Source organism: Nyctereutes procyonoides, unplaced genomic scaffold (assembly GCF_905146905.1).
Source record: "Nyctereutes procyonoides isolate TBG_1078 unplaced genomic scaffold, NYPRO_anot_genome, whole genome shotgun sequence".
In the NCBI taxonomy this organism is placed as follows: Eukaryota; Metazoa; Chordata; class Mammalia; order Carnivora; family Canidae; genus Nyctereutes; species Nyctereutes procyonoides.
Genome location: NW_026575030.1, coordinates 6,713,482 through 6,738,291, shown reverse-complemented (window position 1 = coordinate 6,738,291; position 24,810 = coordinate 6,713,482). Strand labels below are relative to the sequence as shown.

General features: G+C 45.1%; 1 pseudogene; it reads left to right on the top strand.

Moving 5' to 3' along the window:
• LOC129504000 (sal-like protein 4) overlaps positions 1–24,156 on the top strand; it is a 29,031-nt pseudogene extending 4,875 nt beyond the window's left edge.
• Positions 24,157–24,810: the final 654 nt, after the last annotated feature.

Sequence of the window (24,810 nt, the reverse complement as noted above, 5' to 3'; positions counted from 1 at the left end):
GTTTGAGACCCTATTGACATAATCCAGGGGAGAGAGGGTGTGTAGCTTAGACAAGGAGAGTGGTGTAAAAGTGGAGAGAAGGCATCAGTTCTGGAGATATTCTAGAAGTAAGACATTTTCTTTCCTCCTTCATTTCCATTATTTTCTTTTTTTTCTTTTCTTTCTTTTCTTTTTATCCTTTCCTTTCCTTCCTTTCCTTTTCCTTTCCTTTCCGTTTCCTTTCCTTTCCTTCCTTTCCCTTCCTTTCCAAGAAAGGCAGACTGCTACATGCAGCATCTCATTTGGATGAACTATGGATTCTTGGAAAACTCCACTACCCTGTGTTTTTTCCTAAGAATGATTTAGAGAGCATTTTTGGAGCTCGCAGAGGTAAGCACAACTGCTTGGATACCCAGACTGAAGAAGGGTTCCCCTTATCAAGGAAGGATGTCCTCTTTTATCAACAGTGCAGCTTTAAAAGGGATGCACAAGGAATGGTTGAGGAAAGAGAAAGGGGCACCTGCTTCACATACAGATCATCCCAATCAACCTGGAGATCAAAGGTGATGACAGATATTGCTGCCAGCTTACCTTCACAGCCAGAACATTTCAAGACATAAAGGAAATATCTCTATCAATTGCTTAATTCCTTACTTATCTGTCAATTATATCAAGAGAGAAAAGAGGGGATATCTAGAAAGACTACTAGATTTAATGGCCTAAGCAATGGGGAGGTGAAGATGCAACATACGAGGATGGAAGAACAGTTTCAGGAGGAGCATATTCACGACGCAATATTGAGTTACTGAAACATTAATTTTGAGGCACCTATTCTACTTATCATAGAGATGTTAAGTTGGCTGTCAAATCAATAAGTGGAGTTTCAGGGGAGAAGTCAAGCAAGAAATTTCACTTGGTGAATTATATTACACTGGTTTATTACACTGGTCAGTCATAGCACTGGACATGATCAGCAGGGGGATGAAGATAGAATAGGAAAAGGGAGAGACCACAGAGCTGAACTCTGTAGTCATCTACATTGAAGTTAAAGTGAACTGGAGACTGAGAAATTAGCACTCATGAAGTAAGAGTAAACACTAGAGAGAGGGTGATCCTTGGAGGCCAATGAAAACTAGCAAGGAGTGATGAGTAACTAACTGTGGCCAATAAATTTCAGATCAAGTTGGCTCAAACCATTCCATAATATAAAGACAAGCCCAGGGGATCCAGTTTGGCTCAGTGGTTTAGCGCCTGCCTTTGGCCCAGGGCGCGGTCCTGGAGACCTGGGATCGAATCCCATGTCAGGCTCCCGGTCCATGAAGCCTGCTTCTCCCTCTGCCTGTGTCTCTGCCTCTCTCTCTCTCTCTCTGTGCGACTATCATAAATAAAAAAATAAAAAAATCTATTTAAAAAAAAAAAGGACAAGTCCAGGGTTTCCTCCTCCTCCTCATTCTTCATTTCTCCTCATCCTTCTTATTTTTCTTCTTCTTTAGAATGATAGAGAGAGATGGTGATGGTGTGTGTGTGTTGGGGGGAGTGGCAGAGGAAGAGTGAGAGAGAGAATCCTAAGCAGGCTCCACGAGTGCAGCCTGATGTGGGGCTTGATCTCATGACCCTGGGATCATGACCTGAGCTGAATTCAAGAGTTAGATGCCCAAACAACTGAGCCAGTTTCCATTAGAAGGAAACCCAAGCACCTCTGGATTTCCTTCTAATATTCTCCAATTGTCTTGGATGGGGGGAGATGCTTGCATTTCTTCAAGATGGATGCCTCTGACTTCAAGGTCTGTTTGTGTAGAGTTCTTAATCTCTACTTGGCATTTTGACTCCTCTGTGCACTGCACGATTTGCTATCACACCACTATACTGGAGACCAATCTACCCTCCCTTTCTCACTATCTTTAGGCTATGTTCAGTAGACTGGTAGATTTAGGGATACCTAGGATTGGTAACATCACAGGGCAGCACAACATACAATGGAATTCATAACTGGGATAGGCTAGGTTATGCTGTGGTAACAACTCTAAACAGCAATGGCTTAAACCAACAAGTGTAACTCATCAAATGGGCATATAGGATTTGTTTAAGCCACTTCATATGTTTTATACATTTCAAAATATATATGTACATTTTGCCAGAAAAATAAGTACAGAAAAATATGGGTTCTACATAGCAATATGAATTCAGAAGTGTTTAGGAATGACATTATATTGACACCTGCAACTTAACTTTGAAATGTATCCAAAAATAAAATGGACTGATGAATGGATAGAGGAATGAAAGAATGGATGGAAATGAGACAAAGCAAATATTGCGAAATGTTAATTGCAGGATCTAGGTGGTGGCTGCAAAGATGTTCACCATAAAATTCTTTCAATTTCTGAATGTTTGAGAATTTCCATAAAGGAATGTTGGGAAAACAACTATAGCTCATTATACTCCATCAAGGGTCAGCAGGGGGTTCTGCTCATCATGGAAACTCAAGGTCCTAGGCTGGAGTAGTCACTGTCTCGAATGTTTTGGATCACAATGGGAGAGAGGAAGAGAACTCTAGAGGCAATGAAATGTACTGAATTGGAAGGGATTCATGTCTTTTTAGAGAGAACTAGTCATATGGCTCCACTCAATTGCAGAGTCTGGGAAGTACACCTCAACTGTGTGCCCAGAAATGGAAATACTGGAAACAGTGGGTGATTATCACTAATGACTTCTGCATGAATGGCTAGATGTCCTTGTTCTTTAAAGCAACTTGGTCATTTCCACCTTTGGAGAGTTGTCACTGACAGCATTTTCTATCCAAATTCTGCCTCTTGCTGTGTTTGTAGGGGCCTCATTTTCCACTTCTACCTAGCATACTTCCTATACTCTTGTTAATTTCTTTTTTTAAGTAGTTTTCCTATGAAAAAATATATTAATTTATTTCAATTCAATTCAATTAACATACAGTGTATTATTAGTTTCAGAGGTAGAGTTCAGTGATTCATCAGTCTTATATAACACCCAGAGCTCATTACATCACAAGCCCTCCTTAGTGCTCATCACCCAGTTACGCTATCCCCCATCCACCTCCCCTCCAGCAACCCTGTTTGTTTCTTATGATTAAGGGTCTCTTATGGTTTCTCATTAATTTCTTGTATAAAACAATGAATCATCAGGGTGCCTCGGTGGCTTAGGCAGGTAAGCATCTGCCTTTGGCTCAGGTCATTGTTTCAGGGTCCTCGGATCAACTTTAGGTTAGGCTCCCTGCTCAGCGGGGGGTCTGCTTCTCCCTCTCCCTCTGCCCCTCCCCTTGCTTGTACTCTATCTCTTTCATAAATAATAAAAATAAATATATATATTTTTTAAATTCACAAGGTCATAAACAGTGAACTCTGTAGTTTCAATTCTTCCAGGCTATGCCTACTGGCCTTCAAGTCCCTATCAAAAAGGTCCATGAAACCTGATTTGCTTACTTAATTTTCCCTGAGAGCAATTTTATGGTTATTTTCAAAGTAATCACCACCTCCCCTGCTTCCCTGCTGCATCATGTTGCCCATAGCTGGGAAAAACTATCTGTGGATCCTACCTCTGTAATGTGTGACCACAGTCTGTGGCAAGTTGACATAACACTCAAGAGCCTGAAGTCTTCAGACACATTTCCTGGGTTAGGTTCTGTCTTCCCCAGTTCCTGGCCTCTGACTTGGGCACATTGCTTCTCTATTCATCCACATCCTCATCTTTAAAATGGGGATGCTAATAATATTCCCCTGGGGTTGTTATGAGAATGAAATGAGTTAATTCACTAAAGTGTTTATCTTGCTAAGAAGCAGCTCTTATGCTTACTAGCAGTAAGTAACCTTAGGCAGACTATGGAACTCTTCAGAACTGTTTTGTTCTTTCTACATATAATAAAACTCCTGATGACCCTAGCCACTTCATCAAACTCCTTCTTTGTTAATTTTTTTTTCTGTTCATGCACTGCTGGGAGAGTTACACGTGCAATACATACCAGGATTCTGTTCAGATTGCAATTGCCCCAGAAGGCAATTGCCCAGCATTTGCATAGCCCATTGTTGAGGCAGACTGCTGCTTGATAAAGACTTGATAATGAGGAAGATTATAAGCATTGGGTTTAGGATCTCCCTTTCTCCAAATGCCTTCTGGATTCAATCTGAAATCAGGAACAACTAAAATGTTTGAAAGTTTTAAAAAGGTGACAATTACACAGTCAAGGAGACCATTAGAGAGACCTATATTGAATTCTGATACACTTTTCCTTCTGCCTTTCCTTCCTCCACCTCTAACACATCAGTCTATGCAGGCACTACGCTAGGCTCTAAGAGTAAAGTGGTAAACAAAATAAAATAGTTCCGGCTCCCATGGGGCTTATAACTAATGGAAATGCAGACAAGCAGTCAAGTAACTATAGCCCAGCTTAGCTGGATCAGAGTAGAATGAGTGGAAGTTATTGAGTTTATCACCCTGAAAATGTTGTTTATTATAAACCTCCCTAACCATATTATATCCATCTTAAATAACAGACATAATTTTTTTCCGGTTCTTTTTTTTTTTTTTTCAGTTTCAGAGGAAGAATTTAGTGATTCAGTTGCATAGAGCACTTGGTGCCAATTCCATCAAGTACCCTCCTGAATGGCCATCACTCAATTATTCCTTGTTTTCACCCACCTCCCCTCCAGCAACCCTCCGTTTGTTTCCTAGAGTTCAGCATCCCTTATGGCTATTTTAGAACAGGTAACCTTGTACAATATGCAGGATATTGTTACAGATACTTTATATCCATCAATTTATATTGTTCTATAGCTTCTTTGGGAGGTGTTTACTTAATTATTTCTCCATCTCTCCATCCGTGCATCTATCCATCCTTCCAAACTTATTGAATACCTCATACATTTTATCGAGGCACTGCACTAGAAATGGAGTATAATGATATATGGTTCTAGACCAAGAAAACCTCGCTATCAAATAGGAAATGATAATAGATAAACACATAGTTATTTTATAGTAATGGGTATGATGTAGGTGTGGGCTTCTCAGGGGAGAGAGTGTTTCTGGTTATTATTGTTTTTTTTTAAGATTTTATTTAATTATTTATGAGACACACAGAGAGAGAGGCAGAGACATAGGCAGAGGGAGAAGCAGGCTCTCTGCGAGGAGCCTGATGTGGGACTCGATCCCAGGCCCCGGGATCACAACCTGTGACAAAGGCAGACACTCAACCATGGAACCACCCAGGTGTCCCCTGGTTATTTGTTGTTATGTAACAATTCATTCTAAACTTAGTAGCTTAAAATTAGAAGAGTCATATGTTATCAGTAATGGTTTCTGAGGGTCAGAAATTCAGGAGCAATTTGGTGGGGCAGAGTCTCTATGAGGTTGCGGTCAGGTGGTGGCTGGGGCCTGCAGCATTGCAAAGGCTTATTCACTCATGTGTCTGGCACCTGTGCTGGGAAGACACAGCAGTTGGGGGCTGGCACAGCTGGGGTGGTTGGTGACCTTTGGACATCTTTCTGCATTGGTTTGGTTTCTCCACAAAGTCTCTCCCCTGCTTGGTGGCTTCTTGGTAAGTGGACTTCTTATGTGATGGCTCAGGGCTCTGAAGGTGTATCTCCAAAGAGGGCACAAAACATAATTTTTCACTGTTGTCATCTTTTATAAGGTAAGACTTGACTCTAGGCTTTCATGCATTCTATTTGTGGAAACTGTCACAAAGCCTTGCTCAAGGTCAAGGGAAGGGGAAGTAGATTTCCACCTCTTGATGGAGGAGGAGGAACAGGGGAGCAGGCTACTGGAAAAGCATGCGAGACTACAGATACTGCTATAGTCAATTTAGAATCTGTCCATTGCTGCAAATACTTTTCTTAATGGGAAGGTGTGCAGGAGCAGTGCCAAGGTGTGGTGATGCTCCGTCACGGTTTAAGGATGAGTAGGAGTCGGCAATCTGGATTAGGTAGGTAGGGCATGTTTATTATTTCCATTTTGTAAATGGGGAAACTGACATATAGGAGTTGATAATACACCTAAGATCATGAACATTTCTAATGGAAATGCTGGACGTGGTTTCTAGTCTCCTGAACCTCAGTGTGGTTCTCAAGACAGCCAAGAGAGTGTCACCCATGCATGGGACATTTCCTCACCCCAGTTCCAGGAGGTAGATTCTCCAGGAGTCGGAAGTGAGGGCTTTTGTTTACCAGAAGGCTATTATATACTCTCTGTGAGCTCTTTGATCCTTAAATCTATTATTTAATTAACAAAGACTACTTAACACAAATTCCCAGATACTGGAGATTCTAGGAAGTATGCTTGAATTTAAGGAGGAAAGAAAAAAACTTTTCCTCCACAGAGTTAATTCCTTAAGGAGTTACTGAGTGAATTGATGAATTGAGCTGGTAACTTATTGCTTCTCCCTCCCCCTCCCCCCTGTTTTCTGTAAACCTTTGGAGATGATTGGATGAGGAGAGTACTCTCCTTAGGGATCTTCAGGTCAAAAAGTGTTTACTGAGAATGCAGCGCCAGAAACTGCGTTATAGGTTGAGAGAAAAAGTGCACATGCCAGAGAATTTCCTTCCCCAAAGCTTACACATAGTTAGTCTGAGGGTCAAGCAGGAACCTCTGTGTATATAATGTGCATGCACTGCTCTGCTGGTATTGAACGGGGCCAGGGGGAAGGGCTGTCCTGTAGGATGGGAAGGCAAGCAGGGTGAGGAGGGATGTGCAGACATTCCCCAGGCATAGGCTGGTGGGAAACAGGTAGAATAAAACATAATCTTTTGGGATTTCATGCAATCCAGGATTAACTGGACTGGTAAGAATAGTGAATAAAATTAATTTGCTCTCCTTCTGGCCTAGTAGATTCGACTTGCCCACATTAGTAGGTTTCCTTAGCCAGTGTCTCCCTGCACCTTTATGGATCCGATATAGGACTAATCTATTTGCTCATTTGCTTCAAAAGAGGAAAAATATTATAAATCTATAAAAAGAGCATTAAAGCATGGGCTGCATTTCAGTACTCGTTGTTTAGTTTGTAGAGCTGAAGTTGTACTTTATCAATATTAACCTCTCAAGTTGGTTTGGGTTTGGGATGCATGGAGTCCTCAGTTTTGTAGGGCTTGCTTTAATTATTCCAGGGAAAATGTAACTACACTTGTAAAAATTTTATTTTGTCTTTTGTTTTTGCTGTGTTAAAATAATGACATAAAATTTGCCATCTTAACAATTTTTTAGGTGTACTGTTCAGTAACATCGAATGCATTCACATTGTTGTGCACCTGTCACCACCATCTATGCCCGGAACTTTTTTTTTGTCTTGGAAAACTGAAACTCGATACCTATTAAGCAAGGACTCCTCATGCCCCCCCTCTCCAGCCTCTGGCAAACACTATTATACTTTCTGACTTTATGATTTTTAGAAAAGATTTTATTGATTTATTCATGAGAGACACACAGAGAGAGGCAGAGACATAGGCAGAGGGAGAAGCAGGCTCCCTGTGGGGAGCCCAATGCAGGACTTGATCCCAGGACCCCGGGATCACACCCTGAGCCAAAGGCAGAACTCAACCACTGAGCCACCCAGGTGTCCCTGACTTTATGATTTTTAACTACCCTAAATACCTTGAAGTAAGTGGAATCACACAGTATTTGTCTTTCTGTGGCTGGCTTGTTTTCCTCAGTATAATATCTTCAAGATTCATTCATGTTGTGGCACATGCAGAATTCCTTTCCTTTTTTTTTTAACAGATTTTATTTATTTATTCATGAGAGAGACACAGAGAGAGGCAGAGGCACAGGCAGAGGGAGAAGCAGGCTCCATGCAGGGAGCCTGACATGGGACTCGATCCCGGGTCTCCAGGATCATGCCCTGGGCTGAAGGCAGTGCTAAACCGCTGAACCACCCGGGCTGCCCAGTTCCCTTCCTTTTTAGGGCTGGATAATATTCCACCGTATGTATATATGACATTTTCCTTGTTCATTCATCTGTCTGCTCTTGGGCTAGCATCCATGTTTTAGCTCCCGTGAATAATGCTGCTATGAATATGGGTGTACAAATCTCTCTTTGAGAGACTGCTTTCAGTTCTTTGGAGTATATTTGGAACAACGGAACTGCTGGATCATGTGACAATTCCATTTTTAATTTTTTGAGGGAACCTCCATACTGTTTTCCATAGTGGCTATTTCATTTTACATCAACTATACTTTTTAAGTGTGTTTTTTATTTGCAGTCTCCTCTTTAAACTGGAAGGCTGAGTCTGGCTTTCACAGGAACTTCTCAGTTTCCAACAAACGTGATCTGTGGCCACTGGGGACAGCAGGCTCAGGGGTCCAACAGCCATCACCACTGGAGCCTCCTCGCTGGGTTAAAGTTTCCACATTTCTCTATCTCCTGGGATGCTTTCTCAGATAATTCTCAGAGGTCTGCCTGTGTTGGGTCCTTAAATGTGCCTGGGTCATCACCACATGTCATGGCAAGACTGTTACATCAGAAAAAAAAGCCAGTCACAACTTAAATGCCCGACAATGGGGGGATGTCTACATAAGTCACACTGCACTGCCAGGCTACTGAATGCATTGCTATGGTTAAGATGAATGAGGTAGCTCTGGGTGCTCTATCAGAGAAAGATCTCCAAGATGCATTGTTGAGTAAAAAAAAGCAAGGTTCAGAGCAATACATGACATCATTTCTGTGAGAGTTGCTCCCACGAAACAGTGCTATGTATTTTCATGGGTACACGTATGTGAATGTAAATGCAAGAAGCTCTAGAAAGAGACATGCCAAAGGGTAGCAGCAGTTATCTGTTTAGAAGACAGGATGGGGCATGGTGGTCTAGTAGGACTTTGACTTTATCTGTAATAGTTGAGAGTTCTTGTTGCTTATGTTTTTTATTGTTTATAAGGAAGAGACCATACTCAGGTGTTACCTATGGGATTTAAAAACTAAAGAGAAGCCAGGTAGAGGTGACTGTTCTAGGTGCTGATTCTGGGCTACAGGGAGATGGATGCCATAGGGATATTACATTAATTCAACAAGGAGGCCTTTTGTCTGAGGTGGCTCTGAAGCCATGGCAACATGTGTAAGCAAACCCAAATCTAAGCCCATAAGTGCCTCAAGGTTATGAAATCAAAACACTAAGGACAACCAATCACAAACAGCTAAGGAGGCTCTCAGCTATAGTCAATCACATAGTTTGCTTGCTTGCTTTCCGCCTCTTCTCTCTAGAAGTCTTCCCTTGGCTCCTGTCCATTGAGCACTCCTAACTGTCTGCTTTGGCACTACCTGATTCAAATTGATTTTTGCTCAAATGAACTCTTAACATTTTCAACATGCCTTGGTTTATCTTTAACAGGAGAAAGGCCAGGGCTGGCTCACATACTAGTTCTGCTGCTCAGAACTGTGTTGATTTAGCGGGTCACTTACCTTTCCAGCCCCATAACAACTACCTTGGAAGGTTGTTAGGAGAATTATGTGTAATAATTGATAAAAATCACCAGACTCTTCTTACTGTTCTTGAATTTTGGTCCCTGACTTCAGGGCCCCAGCCTAACTACTGGCTTTGAACTTTTCAGGGTTAGACACCCATTTAGAGTCTGCTGTTGTACTTTTGTTTCCAATTCCTGTCCAGGTACCCAACATTCCACTTGGAGGGTTAGTGACCTCCCTGGCGTGGAGAGTGCTCACTGTTTGCACTCCTTGTCATTTGCATTCTCATCCAATTAACACAAAAAAGGACCGTTTTCAATTCCTAGCACATTCTGGGCCTTTATTCTCCTCTGGCAGTTCTCCTCCAGAAATTCTTCTTTGTGTGGGAAGTGGGCATTTGTAAATCAGTGGGAGTTTTGCCTGAAAGCAAACAGCAAAAGGAGAGCCCGCAGTGCCTGTGGATTTATTGGGATCTGGTACAAAGAAGGTAGGCTCTTGGTGGTGAGTTGGCCACTTTGGCTTTCTGCAAGAGCAGGGCTGCTGCCTCCCTCTGTGAGAGAGGAGACACTCCCAAGTTATTACATTTACAGGTCAGTGGAGGACTTGCAAGCTTTGGTTTCTTCCTTTATACATATTTTTGTTGTTTTACAAAATTATGTGCCTTTTGAGCTCTCCAGGGTGACGAAAAACATGGCTTTTAATTCCTTTTGTTCTCCCCCCAAGAACACACTGCCAAGCAAGAGATTTTGCTGCATGCTTATTGGTTTACAGAGTATGTGTGAGACCCAAATTTCTTGTAGTCCTTCTTTCTTATTGCTAACATGAAGAATGTGAATTTCTCATTGTTGATTCAGATGAGACTTTGTCGTAGATGTCCTTGGTGATATGAACACTCAAGCCCAAGGAGGTGTCCATATTTCTGGAAGGATTGGCTCCACCTACAAATGGTCCAACAGCTACAGAATGATGGAGGTTTAGAGAATTTGGTTTCTTTGCCCACTTTTTCTTCCTGGTCCTCTCACTCTTTTGCTAGAAACTTCTGTAGTAAGAGTTTTCCCAGGGGGTGGTTGCAACAAAATGCAAAATTGTCTAGAAAGGGGAGCTGATCCTGTCAAGGATCCTCAAATGGTTTTTGTGTCCTACTAACCCCCAAAATATTCTTAAAAAAAAGCACTCCTAAGAGATATGACATTAACTATCTCCTATCAGATATTAACAATATAAATCAGCACAGTAAAAGTTTGAGATGTTCTCAAGTAAATAAAGTCATTGACATTTTTCAAGCAGTGTAAACTCTTTCATCATCTCGAAGAACCAGTGTTCTCAGAACATACCGTTAGAGTATTTTGAGTTGTCTGTGACACTTAGCAACAACCTCATGGAATTTGGTTGTTGCTTTTCCCAGCTACCCAAGCTGGGTGAGATCCTGGGACCAGAGGAAGGAAAATATGAAGAAAGTAGCAAAACCTGGAGTCTGCTCCCGGGGCAGTGGGTGTTGGTGTTTAGTGACATCTAAAGGGCATAGAGAGCCCTGGTTAATTGGTTAGCAAGAAGAAGACTTTATACAATTACATTTTTTTTTATGTATTGGCTCCAATTGTATTAATTTTAAGAAAACATGTTCAGCCATTGGCAACTATTAAGCTGTTTCAGTGTTTTTTTTGTTGTTTTTCTTTTTCTTTTCCTTTCTTTTCATTTTTCTTTCTTTCTTTCTTTCTTTTCTTTTTTTTTTTTTTTTTTAGCAAGCTGTGGATCCTTATATGACTTATATGGAGTAAATCCTAAATGGGATTATGTGGTAAACTAAATGTTTTCTTCCTCCCATCTCTCCCTCCTTCCCTCCTCTATTTTCTTTTTTCTCTCTTTCTAATTTTTTTTCTTCTTCTCTCCTTTCCCTCCACTGTCCCATCTTCTTCCTTTTCTGCTTCCTTAAAAGGCTCAGTCCCTTTGCCATTTTAGATTCCCGTTTGACTCCATTGGAAGATTTCTCAACTAACCGGTTTTAATAGTCTACACATTTCTGAACTTCACTCTTAGAACTTATGCTTAGCTCCTTTAAAGCTTCATTGGTCAGCACTTAACAAAATAAAGCAGAGTCTGTAGCAGTAACACCTAGGAGAGTAAGTCCCAGCATCAAATAGACCTCAAGTCCAAACTCTGGCTCTGCTGTGGGGGGTACTGCAGCCTGGCTTATCCAATCTCTATTCCAGCCTCCTGTTGTTCATCTAACTCTGTTAGGAAGGCTGTAGATGCTAAGAGCCAAAGCATCTGGGATTGCTCACATGACATTATTCTGGTAAATAAGTTATTACTTAAATATATGGTGGGAGTAATGGGGGAGAGAACATGGGGTGCCAGGTGCCTTACTGTTTTTCATTAGAGCTCTTTCTTCTATTTCCATGGGTGCCCCAGTACAATTTTTTTTATTGAAATGTTGTTGAAACCTTACTCCCCAAATAGAATTTAGTCTAAGTTGAGGTCTGCCTACGTCTCTCAACAAGTCCTTGGGACTGAGGGTTAGGAGGCTCTTTGGAAGATCATGTTCTCAGCCGTCTGTCTAGAGATATGCACTGTCTGCTTCCAGGTTGGGGTGGGCCAGGACTGAGCATGACATGGAGAACAGAGTTCCAGAGCAGGTTAGCTGAGCTGGGGAGGCAGTAACAGCTGGAGTTGTGTATTATCAGGATCAGTGTTAGGATAATGAAGGTTATACCTGGAGAAACAGGTGAGGTTTCAAGTCTGAAGACTATGATGATGATGATGATGATGATGATGGAGAATTGTGAGTTCAGCACACCTGAGAATAAAGACAGAGTGGGCCAGGAAGCAATGTCTAAGTGGTGACTGTGCATGGCACTCTGGTTCTGACATGGCCCTTGTGAGCTGTGTGGGGTGTGAACAATGCACTACCTCACAGGAGGAATGTTTGGAGCAGACAATTGCCTGATTCTGATAACCTTGTTTCATTGAGGTGGATTGTTACCATGGGGGCATCCACCAAAAGATTTTCCCTGTAGGTCTCAGTTCGCTGATAGCAAAAAGATGTATTGTCTGTTCTCCTTGACTATTTCCTGGGATTCTTTTCTCCAGCTCTGTGGAAGCTGGCATGATGGAATGTACCTTGGCTTCACCATACACCCCCCCCTCCAGGCGTTTGAATGATCTTTTTATCATCCTAGTTCTCAAAGCGTGGCTCCTTAGCCCTCTGCCAAAGATCACTCAGTGAATGAAGCCAAGTGTGATGGTTTTAGAGCTTTGTTGACTCCTAGTTTTGGAACAACTGCCTGAGCACAATGTATAGAGTGTTTTTCTTGTCACTGGGCCATGGAGACAGCTTGTCCCTGGCTTCAGTGAAAAGCCGGCATTGGAGGGTTGATGACTGGCTTCTGTGGTCTTTTCTCCCAGTATGGGAAGGTCCTACATACTATTAAAGATTAAGAGAAAAGGTGCTCCATTTCCCCTGCCCACCTATTCTGGAGGCCTATCGTCTGCATTCTGCATAAACGTACCTCAAAGAAGACTGATGTGTAATTCAAATTTAGAAACAGGCACTATGTGAAAGCCATATAGAATGCATACATTCTCTAAACAGGTTAGAATATTTAGCATCCGGGGATCCCTGGGTGGCTCAGCAGTTTAGCACCTGCCTTCAGCCCAGGGCGTGATCCTGGAGTCCCGGGATCGAGTCCCACATTGGGCTCCCTGCATGGAGCCTGCTTCTCCCTCTGCCTGTGTCTCTGCCTCTCTGTGCGTCTGTCATGAATAAATAAATAAAATCTTAAAAAAAAAGAATATTTAGCATCCTTATCCTTTTATACTGGGTTTTCTTTTGGATCCTACTTTTTTCAAGTTTGCTCTCTGCTTTCAAAGCCTCCAAGGAAAGTTGTAAATAAGGCTTGTAAGTTGTGTGGGTTGTGCACTGCAGAAAGACATCTCCTCTAAGGGCTCTAATATACTGTATACATCACGACTTCTTGTACTTACTATAAGAAAATCTGGCAGATGGCAATATGAGTTTTGTTCTAACAAATATGGAAAATTTTCTGACAACACATGATGTGTTTTGAGGAAGGGGTACATTTTCTTTATTTGTATGAGGGTCCCAGAGAAGCTGGCTTCAGGAAACTTGAAAGAGGTTTCTTCTCCTTGCTTCATTATATGAAGGTGGCCAAATGTCTGTGTGGCTCCACCTAGATATTATCTGGGAGCTAGAAGCTCATCCAACAGTTGGGGAGATGAATTAATAGGAATTGAGGCAGGTACTGGCTTGTGGCCCTCTTGTTCCTTAGAAATTCCACTGGCTACCCTGGAGTGGGCAGTGGTCTCCACGAGAAGTGGAAGCCCAAGGCCTGCCTTTCTATAGCACTCTGGATGGAATGTTGGCTGTACGAAGCCAAGGGAGAATGGATCTGCTTAGAAGTCTTGGCAATAGATTCCAAGGCCCACTTGGTACAGGTCAGGGACATCCCACCTCCTAAACAGGTCTTGCTAACTTGGACACTGAGTATCTTAGCAGCAACTGCTAGGGATGTGATGACATAGATCCTCAAATTTTCTGGTCTATGTAAGCCATTCCTCTCTTCCTAGGACTTCTGAATTTGCATGATGGTAAGTGTCTCACCAAATTAAATTGAGCATAAAAATAAAGCAAGGTGACTTTCCTTGTACTCAAGTCGAATGGAGCATGTTTATATGCTCTACACCTGACCATGGATGACATAGTTAACTGAGAATCACACTATTTCTAAAGCAGGCCTCTAGTGCCATCGTTGGAAATAAGTATGACTTAGGTAAAGTCTGTCTTTAGCATTTTGTCTCTTTCTTTAAAGAGCTTCATCCACTTCACCTCAGAAACCCAGCATATATCTAGTGCACGTTTGCCAGGCACCCCATTCTCCATGCCTCAGTTCTGTCCCTATCTAAGCATATGTGACACATCTACCCCTTCCAAATTTACCCTTTGGTAACAAATCAGGGGTGACACATTAACGACTTACAGTGAATTAGTAAGTTACACTGCTGTCAAAGACGAAAACAAGCCAGAGACCCAATTAGCTGAGGCCATTTATTCATAAGCTTGCAGCTACAAGGAGATGGTCCGCTGTCACTTCCTTTTCAGCAGGGGTTTGAAGGAGCTGGGAAGGTTTCATAGAATAAAAATTGTCCTGAAGATCATCTCTGCTGAGCATTCCATACGGGTAGGTTTCTGATTGGTCTTTAAGTATATTTGGTAGTCTTTAATTAATTCCCAATGTGTTTTTCCATGACTGCTAAATTTTCAGGTTGGGCAGAATTGGAAAGGCTTCTCTGCCTTTTCAGGGCTAGCTTAAGATATTTCTTAACTCCAGAGGGCAGAGTGGGATATCTGGACCTGGCAGAGACCAGGAAGGATTTCTTTCCTTTGTGAAAGAATGTGCTAGTCTTACTTCCAAGAATGCAAGTCCTCAAGAAATAGTTTCTTGTGGGGGTGCCTGGGTGGCTCAGTCGATTAAGCAAATGACTGTTGATTTTGGCTCAGGTCATGATTTCAGGGTTGTGAGATTGAACCCTGCAACGGGCTCCATGCTGGGCGTGGAGCCTGCTTAAGATCCTCCCCCTCCTCTGCCACAAGACACTGGCTTAGTCTCCAAGGAAAAAGAGATAGTTTCTCATTCGTGGGACTCCATTCCTCCTCCTTTCTTATTTCAACAGCACAGAAACAGCAACAATCACAAAAGAAAAAAACTTGTTTACTGAGTACTTACTAAGTACAGACTCTACAAGGTAAGTGGAATTCCCATAAAAAAAAAAAAAAGAAACTGATGCTCAGAGAGGTTGGGTGAGCTAATCAAGGCCCTTCAGCTATTCAGCTTGTAAGAATCAGATTTGAGACCAGGGCCTGTGTGGTTCTGATACTGTGATCTCTCAACCATACCATCTCCTTATTGGGTAAGACTGAGGAGGGTAGTGACAGCAGCCATTCAGACCTTCAGGCAGGACTGGAGGGGGACCAGTCTTGGGTAAGGAACACTACTGGCATCGTCTAGCTCAAACCTCTTGTGTGAGCCAAGCTTTAACAAGCTCACGTGTAACTCCAGCTTTGCACAGGAAACTGTCTACTCTGAAGTCCAGCACCTTTCAGTTTCAGGGGTAGTCGCATTAGGGAAAATGGCCAAGGAGGAGGTGGGGGTAGCAAGAGGACTGTAGGTAGGGTCTGGAAGGGACAAGCAGACAGTGGCAACCCAACTGTTACTAAGTGCATTTGCTACTAACATCTGCCACCAAAATCTTACATCTTTAGACAGAGGGTAGAAAAAAAATATGTTATTAAACTCTCAAAAGGCAAAAGAAAATGTAGCAGAGATGAGTATTTAAGTTCTAGAGATTTTCTCCCTTAATATACAATTGTGTGCTCTTCTTCCGAAATTTTCAGCTCAGTCACATGACTCCACACACTCCTTTTATGGACTTACTGCCTCAGTAATTTGACATTAAGGTAGGATGATAGGGCACGGTGTCGAAACAGCCTCCACGGAGTGAGGAGAAGTGATAGCAACCATCCAAGAGAAGATAATGTTCTCTTTAAGTGACTGTCTGATGGGACTTTATTGTATTTTGTGGTGCATCATAAAAACCTCTCCTTCTGTCACTTTCACATCTTTAGGGACCTGATACCCTTGGATCCCAGGTGTGAAGGCCTTACCTAAAGCTCCCTTCCCCATGCCCTTGGGCATGCATACGTGGCAGGGAGGAAGATGTAGACCTTGGGGGATATTTCCAGGACCTCACTGGCTTCCCATTCACCACCAGGATGATTCCATCTGCAAATGGGGTATATTATTAGTACTTGAAAGCCATCCAAGGAAACTGGTTTTAGTTACAGCTTTGGAAGGGGCCCCTCTGGGTGTAACAAGGGAACTGGAATCAGATGTTGTCAGGGGAGGCATTGATGAGTTAGAAGTTTCTGACACCCCCACCCAGATGCCTAATGGATGCAGATGGGAGACAGGAGACCCATAAACAGATGTTTCTGTTGTTTGTGAATTTTATTGTGGAGGAGAAAAAAGGTTACCATGTAAATCAGAGCAGAAAGCCACTATGAATTACTCATTACTTTTTAACTGCCAACAATTAATGTCCCTTTCCCAAATAGTGTTTTGCTCTATCTTTATTACTTAGAAACTTGTACTTTCATTCCCCAGAGCTGCTAAGTCACACTGGAAAGATGTAGATGGTATTTCTTCTAGAAGCATGAGGACTGCCAAACTTCTGCATGTGAGCCATATTTTAAAGAGTGTTAAAAGTGTACTGAGCCAGGAACCTCCATGTTTCTTGGGCCACCTGTGAAAGGTGATGCAGAAAGGAGGAGCCACCAAGAACTATCTAATGGTTCCCAACCTAGAAACCCAAACTCTTCTTGTGCTGCAAACTACTTAGAGCAGTTTGGTATTTACCAGATGTCCCTTGAGGTCCCCTGACCACTGAGATATAAATGAAGCTGCTTCTGATCCCATGCCAAATTCAGTAGGAAGTCCGAGTCATTCCCAATCTCTCCAGGGTTTCTGGGAGGGAGTGGCTTATATTTCTGCTGAGGGAGTGGCTTGTATTTCTGCTGGTCACACCTCTCACTGTAAGCCTCTGTTCTAAGTCACTCAGTTCAGAGAGTGCTGCTGTCCCCACATGCTGTCATGTTTCAAAATGCATCATCTGAGCTACAGTATCAGTCTCTGTGCTTGCCTTATCACCTCTTTCCTGCATCCCCACCACAAGGCCTCCGCATGGTGTTGACTTTCATGAAGATTTGGCAGATAGAAAGGACTGATATATAAAAATGCAAACAACCTAAAATTGAACAATATTCTTTGTAAGCCCTTCACCATCTTTACCAACCCAAGTTCCAGCTTCCTACATGTTGCTCAGTGGTACTTCTCACTCCTTCTTCTGGTTTCACTCTGTTTATTTTCCTTCCCTCTTCTACTTCTAGCCCCTTCCTTATTAAGCAACAGCAATAAAAAGCTCAAAGCGGGATCCCTGGGTGGCGCAGTGGTTTAGCGCCTGCCTTTGACTCAGGGCGCGATTCTGGAGACCTGGGATCAAATCCCACGTCGGGCTCCCGGTGCATGGAGCCTGCTTCTCCCTCTGCCTATGTCTCTGCCTCTCTCTCTCTCTCTCTGTGTGTGACTATCATAAATAAATAAAAATTTTAAAAAAAGATTTTTTTAAAAAAAAAGCTCAAAGCACTCAGATCACCTCCAGGTCTCCTTGCACATCCAAGGTCTCACAAAAGTGTTTTGTAGCTTAGTGGACCATGACAATGGCCTCTGCCTTTCTCCCTCCCTAGCAGTGTCTGCTGAAAGGGAAAGAAGCAGTGGAGAGATTTTAGCTTTCACTGAAGTGGTTTATGACACTCCTCCCAGCCCCTCCTTTGAAGACAGAAGTCTGTGGAGCCAATTTTGGGTTTAGTCATTCTCCCTTTTCATTACTAGTGTTTCACTGCATTACAGGTCTTATATAGTCCAGCTAAGCAGACTTATGTTCAAAAATGTGTCCATTACTGTGAATCTCAAGTATTCTTCCTCGGCCAACAATTTGGGAACTTGTTGGGGATGCAAATTTCCAGGCCCCACTCTAGACCTACTGAGTCAGAGACTCTGGGGGTGGGATGCAGCAGTCTGATTTAACATGCCCTCCAGCTGATTCAATATACCCTCAAATTTGAGAACTGCTGAGCTAACAGATGGGCCTAAAAGACATCTGGGCAGAGAACACCGACCACAAATGCCAACAAATCAGTAACTAATTAAAGTACATCAAGATACTACATTCTTCCAACAGGGTTGGTGGTTGTGGAGGGGCTGAGAGCCTTGTGGGTTGTACCAAGTGAGGCCAAAGAGGAGAGTTAATGGAAGTTAACATTTACTGGGAACTGACTACGTGTGGGCACTGCTCTAAATTGTTACATGGTGGTTCACTATTCCCCCTCAATAATCTTGTGATGTAAGTATTATTATCATCCTCATCTTATAGATGGGGAAGGTGAACCACAGGAGACTGCTAGCTTGATTAAAGACATACAGCCAGGAAGGGAGAGTGCCCACACTAGAGCTTTGGTGTCTCCAGTCCCTTCCCTCTTCTGTTGCCACTTCACAATACCATTTTCTTTGCACCTATCTTTTTTGAAAGGACAATTTTAACCTCCTGCTTAGCCTCTTCCCATTGGTAGTGGAAGAAATGCATTAAAAAGGCTGTTGGCTACTCTGCTTGAAAAGAAAGGGAACCAAGACGACAGAGTCATTTCAATGGCTCTCTTTTCTTATTTGTAGGGAAAAGAACTTTGAGAGGCAGTATACCACTATAGGGAAATACAAACTTTGAAATCAGATGGATATGGGCTTAAAGCACTGCTCACTGCTGGCTGAGTCTGCGGGCAAGTTACTTACCTCATCTGTAAGATGAATATGATAATACACATCTCAGGGTGGTTGTGTGAACCCCCAAAGCCTACATATGCAAAGCTCCAATGAAAAACCTAAGAATGTGAGCCCCTTGCTTGCCTTTTCCTTTCTCCTGCATAGAATGATTTCCATTGAAAAGTTGAGTTTAGGAATAGGTTACAATTTTATGGAGGATCCCTAGATATAAACAAATAAAAATGGAATGTTTCCAAATTTTTTCTTCTTCTGCAAGGGGATTTCAAAGCTTCTGATTGTTGATACAGTGGTAAAATCCACTGGTGTTTTTTAAAAGATTTTATTTATTTGAGAGAGAGAAAGAGAGTACAAGAACGAGCACAAAAGGTGGTAGGGGGCAGAGGGAGAGGGACACATAGGCTCCCCACTGAGCAGACAGCCCAAGATGGAGGCTTCATCCTAAGATTCCAAAATCACAACCCAAGCTGGAGGCTGATGCTCAACGGACTGAGTCACCCAGGCACTCCTAAAAGCCACTGGTCTTGAGCATAGGTTATTAGGAAGCAGGGGGAGCTACTTACCTATATCCTGGGTATGTGGGCTGCTGTTTATCTCCATGACTGATATATGGAATTGCTCTTGGGATCATCTGGATTCTGGGTAAAATCTTCCCCAGAAGACCAAAAATTTCCTGTTCCTCTGGGGCTTCCTCACCGTCTTACTTAGAATCTGTGCCTTCTAAACATGGCAAGACCTCTTAGCAGCAATGAGCAGGGACAAGTATTCTTGAGATGAAAGTGCGAAGGAGATAAATGCACCATGGAATGTTTAATTTTCTTCAATAACCTCACTTCCAAATCCCTCCTGACCTTAAAATGATTAAGATAATAAAAAAAGCTTTGTCATTTCGTTGACCTACCATTGGCCCTCATAAAAAAGTCATCATGAACTTCAAATGTTAGTATGTAGTACTAATATCACTTTAACTTTCCATATTCCTTACTTTCTCTAGTAATTATGTTCCTTCAAGTAATTTTTTTCTCAGTGACTATCCATGGTACATTTTATGCAATTCCAAAGTTTCAAAGAAACTTTCCGCTGGCCTGAAAGATGATTATACGGTTATGGAAAAGGTGTGTGACTTTTATGCCCAACATAAATGTTCTTTTGTGTGTGTGTGTGTGTGTGTGTGTGTGGCAAGTGTGCCCTGATCCTCCATTGTCAGCCCATGTGCTTTGAGGAAATGCAACCACTCTGGATGACAGCATGTATCACATGATGTAAGCTAGTCAGTCAGTGCATTCTTTCTGGCTGTTATGACTAGTTCAGGAATATGTCCAAGATCCAAGTCAGGTCTATTGGGTTCAGTAAGGCCCTCCTCAAAGATTGCGTGTACAGTATTATGGGAAACAAAGTCTCTCTCTTTCTCTGGACTTCATATCATATCAATGGGGATATAGGATGCTCAGCCTGATCCTGAGGATCTTGAAGATAAAGCCATCAAAGAGAACACTGAGTTGAAAGCTGATTTCTGATGGTATTATCAGCTATCTTAGTCTGCTTGGGCTGCTATAACAAATTACCCTAGACTAGGTGGCTTAAACAACACACATTTATTTCTCATAGCTCTGGAGGCTGAGAAGTCAAGGATCAAAGTGCTGGCAGATCCAGTGTCTGATGAGAAATTGCTTCATGGCTTGTAGATGATCATATTATTGTATCTTTACCTGTTAGAGAGCAGAGAGGGAGCAAACTCTCTCCTGACTTTCACAAGAGCACTGATCCTCCTTAGGTTTCCACTCTCATGTCCTCAGTAAATCCTAATTACCCCCCAAAGGTCCTGCCTCTTTTACCATCATATTAGAGCACAGGGTTTTATTTTATTTTAAAGATTTTATTTATTTAGTCATGAGAGACACAGAGAGAGGGGCAGAGACACAGGCAGAGGAGAAGCAGGCTCCCTGCAGGGAGCCCAATGTAGGACTTGATCCTAGGACCCCGAGATCATCACTACCTGAGCCAAAGGCAGACAGACGCTCAACCACTGAGCCACCCAGGTGTCCTGAGCATAGGGTTTTAACACATTTAACATTTATGGGGGTAACAGAATTTGTGGCAGAGTGGGCAAATAACTGAGGCTCTCCAGGCGCCTGATGCTGGCACCCTGTTGAGGCGCAAGCAGGGCAAACCCCAGCACATCAACTCGGAGGAGGACCGGGGTGAGCAGCCCCCGCAGCTCCCGCCCCGGAGTTTGCAGATGCGGCTGCAGCGGCGCGGGCAGCGGGGGAGCCGGGGGGCTCCAATGAACCACCCCGGGACCGGCAGCGAAGCCAACAGGGATGGAGTGACTGCAGAGAGGACTCATCGGGAGGAGGCTCGCATCTGTGAGCAATGCTGGGCAGAGTTCTTCAGCTTCTCGGAGTTCTTAGAACATAAGAAAAATTGCACTAAACCCCAGCCGTGCTCACCATGAGCGACAGCGAGGGGCCGGCGCCTGGGGCAGAGTTCCCCGGGCCGCGCTCCGCCTCCCGCCGCACAGCCCAGGTGCTGCGGAAGGTCCCGGGGAGGGCGGCGGCGGCTCGGGAGCTGAAGGAGAAGCGGGGCGCCCAGTCTGTCGTGTACCTGAAGGCCGAGACCGCCCTGCCGACTGCGTCCCAGGCCATAAACTACTTACCCAAAGGCAAAGTGGCCAACACCAAGGTCACCCTGCAAGCACTGCGGGGCACCAAGGTGCCGGTGAGCCGCGCAGCGCCCAGCGCCAGCAGCCCGTGTGGGGCCTGGAGCAGATCCTGCGCCCGCAGCAGCAGCTGCAGCAGACCCAGCTCGCCGAGCACATCCGCGTGCAGGGGAGCATGTGGGCCTCGCACGCCCTCCACTCGGGGGGGCGGGAGCGGACACCCTCAAGACCCTGGGCAGCCGCAGGTCCCAGCAGGTTTCCGCGGCCGTGGCCCTGCTCAGCCAGAAGGCCGGCAGCCAGGGCCTGTCTCTGGACACCTTGAAACCAGCCCAGCTGCCTCATGAAACACCCCTTCCACCGCCAGCTCCCGGGGCGGGCGCCCTTCGCCCTGAAGCCCAAGGGGACCAGGGTGCTTGCTGCCCAACGTCATGTCACGCCTTCCCGGTGCTTTGCTATCTCAGGCCCCAGGCTCTGTGCTTTTCCAGAGCCCTTTCTCCACCGTGGCGTTAGACCTGTCCAAGAAAGGGAAGGGGAAGCCACCGAACGTGTCCCCGGTGGGGGCCAAACCCAAAGACGAGGCCGTCCTCTGCAAGCACAAGTGTAAGCACTGTAGCAAGGGTTTTGGGACCAATAGCTCCCTGTAGATCCACCTCTGCTCCCATACCGGAGAGAGACCCTTCTGTGCTCTGTCTGTGGCCACCGGTTCACCACCAAGGGCAACCTCAAGGTGCACTTTCATGACATCCCCAGGTGAAGGCCAACCCCCAGCTCTTTGCCGAGTTGCACGGCAAAATGACGGCAGGCAATGGCATTCCCTATGCACTCTCTGTACCCGTCCCCATAGATGAATCGAGTCTCTCTTTAGACAGCAAACCTGTCCTTTATGTTTGTTTGTTTGTTTTGTTTTGTTTTTTAAAGATTTTATTTATTTATTCATGAGACACAAAGAGAGAGAGAGGCAGAGACACAGGCAGAGGGAGAAGCAGGCTCCATGCAGGGAGCCCAACCTGGGACTCGATCCTGGGTCTTCTGGGCTGAAGGCGGTGCTAAGCCACTGAGCCACCGGGGCTGCCCGCAAATCTGTCCTTGTAACAGGGACCCCCCCGTCTAGGGCTACCTCAGAATCTCTCTTCAGGGACTAACCCCAAGGACCTCCTGGGCAGCCCGCTGCCCAACCCCCTGCAGCCCGGGCCTTCCCCTGAAAGTGAGGACGGATCCTTACCGTCTTGGGGTGGGGGTGGGGGTGTGGGAGGCGGCGGCAAACCACACTTCCCCGAGGTTTGGTGGCTTCCAAGAGAGGGGGACCCCCGAGCCAGGGTCACAGACCCTAAAATTAAAGCAGCTGGTGGAGAACATGGACAAGGCCACCACCGACCCCAACAAATGTCTCACTTGTCACCGGCTCTTGAGCTGCCAGAGCTCCCTCAAGGTGCATTACCGCCCCCACACCGGGGAGAGCCCGTTCCACTGCAAGATCTGTGGTCGGGCCTTCTCCACCAAGGGCAACCTGAAGACGCACCTCGGGGTTCGCCGGGCCAACACGTCCGTAAAGACGCCGCACTCGTGCCGCACCTGCCAGAAGAAGTTTAGGAACGTGGTCCTGCAGCAGCTGCACATCCGGATGCACGTGGGCGGCCAGATCCCCAACACGCCTCTGCCCGAGAACCCCTGTGACTTTGCGGGTCCCCAGGCCGCCACGGTCAGCCAAAACGGCAGCGCGGGTGCCACCTGTCACGATGACGTCATCGAGGGCATCGATGGGGACGAGCGGGGGGCGCCCAGGACGCTTCGGGGGGGCTCCCCGCGGGTCCAGGGTCCACTCGGCACCGCCCGCCCTCGGGTTCGCGGCGCCGGCTGCCCTGGCCGCCCCGGGGAAGGGGGCCCTGCTCCCCGCGTCCTGCAGCGGCAGAGCCGCAGAGGCCACGGCTTGACCACGGCTGTGGTCCTCGGTGACGGGGCGCCCGGAGGAGCAGGGCTCAAGTCCAGGTGTGCTGGGGACCGCGTCCTCCCCCGCCTGCCATCAACATTCCCCCGAGCCCAGCCGACCTGGGTGAAGGTCCGGGTCCCTGGGGCATTTGTTGGGCCTGCGGCGCGGTCCCGGGCCTGACACCTCCGCCAGCCGCGGGCCACGCCGATGGGCGGGACACCGCGGCCGCACACGGCGTGGGAGGGACCCCTCCTCCGCGGCGCTCCTCAAATTCACGAGCGGACTCGCACCGCGGAGAAGCCTTGCGTGTGCAACATATGTGGGCGAGCTGTCACCACCAAAGGCAACTTGCAGGTCCACTCTATGACGCCCGGGGCGAACAGGGCTCGGCCCCCGTGGGGGGAAGCTGGCCAGCGAGAACAGCAGGGCTCTGCTAGGAGCTGACGGCAGGAGAGTCCCTGAGATGTTTCCAGAGGAAATCCTGGCCCCTGCGGTGGTCATGGGCCCTGTGGTGTGGACCCAGTACACCACCGTGCTCAGCGGGGGTCTGGCCATGAAGACCAATGAGCTCTCTGTGATCCAGAGTGGGGGGATTCCTACCCTCCCAGTCAACCTGGGGGCCAGCTCCCCTGTGAACACTGCCACTATGTCCGAGATGAGTGGCTCCCAGCCTGCCATCAGTGCTGAAGTGGAAAAACCAGGTGCTGCCCACAACCTCCCCAAACACCAATTCCCTCACTTCCTCGAAGAAAATAAGATTGCAGTCAGCTAAGCTCTTTGTCCAGGGAGAAATGCAGGCAGAATGACCTCTAGAACTCTACTACTCTTCTTTTCTTTTTTTTTTTCCTTGTTAAAAGAACCCATCTCCTGTTTTGCTTACTGATGTGCAAATGATGTTTACAGTTGTGATCACAACCTCAGGCAAGTCCTACAGTCAGATGTTGTTAATGCTGCTTTTCAAAAAAAAAAAATTTTTGAAAAAATCGAAAAAAAAATTAAAAAAGAGAAAAGAAATTGAAAAAAGAAAATTGAAAAAGAAAAAAACTAAAATATATACAGACTAGAATTTTCTTTTCTTTAATTTTGGAAAGAAGCGGGTCTTGCAAAGTAGCTTTGTTGCTTGCAACAAACTGTATACATAAAACCTTTGTACAACTGAGAGTAACTATTTCCAAAGACCATCCTCCTATTTCAAGTTGGAACTTACTGACCTACAATGGACAAGACAACTGTTAGCCTACTTGAGGAATTGGGGGAGGGGATACTGTATACTTCCCTGGTGACTGTATGCGGGTAGGTGGACAAGATCTGGCATCTGTTTAGGGACCTGTTTTGTATACCACCCCCCCCCCAGATCCCTGTACCCATCCTTCCTTTTTCTTTTTTTTTTTTCTCAATGTACTTTTTTTTTTTTTTTAATTTAAAC